Raw genomic sequence first — 2,234 nt, forward strand, 5'->3', positions numbered from 1 at the left:
TTGTCCCACCCAGAAACATCCATCTCAGAGAGGCCAGAGCAGCCATCAGGCTTTAAATCCCAGCCCTCTGCTCTGCATCTAGACAGAAATCCGAGGTTTCCATCAGGTGACAAAGACCCTCTCCTTAACCAAACTATCAAGCTCCTCTGAGCCCTCTTCTTGACTAGAGCCCAACCATGGCCCTGTAAAAACTGCAGACTCTCAGCACACATGATTTCACCCACCTTCGCACACTAAGAGACATAAACGCTAGCATAGGTTCTAAGAGCTGAAAGCTAAAGCGCCTGCCCGAGAAAAGTGAATGCGGCCAGAAGAATTTACTAATTGTTCCAACCAAAACCTGGTGACAGGCAGATAGTCCCCTGATCCCTCTCTTAAGGCAGTTACTTTAGAAAGTTTGCAATTATAAATCCTTTCTCTCTCCCTTGAGATGTAAATCTTCTACCATTCAGAACTGTATTGTCTCTTTGAAATGCAAACATTCAAACTCTCCTTGCTGGATGGGTGCCTTGCTCTAACTTACTGCCCCCCATCATAGACAGAAGTTTGTTTCTCCTCTAGATAGGAGCCAATTAACAAACCCAGATCACACTGACCAACCCCTTCCCACTTTCTATGCATTTCCACTTCCTTGACTCTGCTCAAGCCCCATCCCCACTCAGTTACCTTTGCACAAAGGGAAGTTGAGCTGGGCCTCTTCCCTCTGGCAATAGCTAATGATTTCAGTCAATCCTTACTGCTTTAACTGGCTTTCTTTACCTTTGACACAGGTAAACACATGGAGAGCAAAATCGAGGTTTTTCTGGCCGGGTGCAGTAGCTCATGCCTGTAATCCCAGCACTTTGGGAGGCCAAGGTGGGAGGATCACTTGAGCTCAGGAGTTTGAGACCAGCCTGGCCAACATGATGAAACCCCATCTCTACTAAAAATACAAAAATTAGCTGGGTGTGGTGGTGGGTGCCTGTAATCCCAGCTACTCGGGAGGCTGAGGCAGGAGAATTGCTTGAACCTGGGAGGCAGAGGTTGCAGTGAACCGAGATTGCACCACTGCACTCTAGCCTTGGCGACAGAGTGAGACTCCATCTCAAAATAAATAAATAAATAAATAAAATCGAGGTTTTCCTAATTAAGTACATTTTATTATCATCACTGAAAGTACAGGTGGTAACATAGAGGGTTATCAGCCAACTTCACTTTTGGGGAATGGGAGAAATGCTGACTCTCTCCAAGCATGTTGGGTGTCTAGTGGTTGAAGCCATTTGCCAAGATTGTCACCCTAGGATCCACTCCCACCAAACCTGGGCTTTTCACTTTCAACCCAGCAACTGAAAATGCCAGTTCAAACAACTTGCTGTTTTTTCTACCCCATTTGCTTTTAGAGTTCCTTCTGCCTGTTCTATTGGCTCCATATAACCTGAATACCACTTATTTCTTAAAGCATAGCTCAGACGCTATTTTAAAAGGAGCCCAGGATAGTGGCTGATTTGATAGAATCTATACCCAGATTACCCAGGGTCAAGTCCCAGCTCTGGTACTTGCGGCCTTTAAAACCACGAAAAACTTACTTTAATCTCTGTGTCTCCATTTCCTCATTTGTGAAATGGTTATCATTATAGCACGTCCTTTACAGCCTTGTTATGAGACTTAGGCAATAGCCACTAGTGCTTAGAACAAAGCTATTTTTGTAACTTTCTCCAGGAACACTTCCCTTAACAGAACCAACCCCTCCACCCCTCAGTTTGTTCTTCCCTCCACACCCTCTAACATTCTAACATAACCACAAAGAGTCCTGATGGGATTTGGAGTTACACTGCCTGGGTTCGAATCTCAATTCTGCCACTGCCATTCACGCGTTTTCTATTGCCAGCCACCTTACCCTCCCCTGGCCTCAGTTTCCTCATCCTTAGAAGGGGAGCAGAGCACATGGTGGTAACTCCCTGCATATTCCTCTCTTTCCTTGTATTGGGTGCCCAGTTTGAGCCCTCACATGGCGCTAGCACTGAGTGGGCTCAAACTCTGTACGCGTTTACTAAGCATGTTGACTGAAGAAATCTGGAAACCTAGTACCGCGGCACCATATCGTTACCCCAAAGGAAAATGCATGCACGCTGTCAGAGATGACGAACACTGCGTCTGGAAACTTCTTAAGGGCACCCACGTGTCCTCAGCTGCAGACAGCAGGGAGGAGACACCCAGGGAATTCGAGACAGCTGAAGGCGGAAGGGTCCCGCAAC

Source organism: Gorilla gorilla, chromosome 22 (genome assembly GCF_029281585.2).
Source record: "Gorilla gorilla gorilla isolate KB3781 chromosome 22, NHGRI_mGorGor1-v2.1_pri, whole genome shotgun sequence".
Taxonomy (NCBI): domain Eukaryota; kingdom Metazoa; phylum Chordata; class Mammalia; order Primates; family Hominidae; genus Gorilla; species Gorilla gorilla.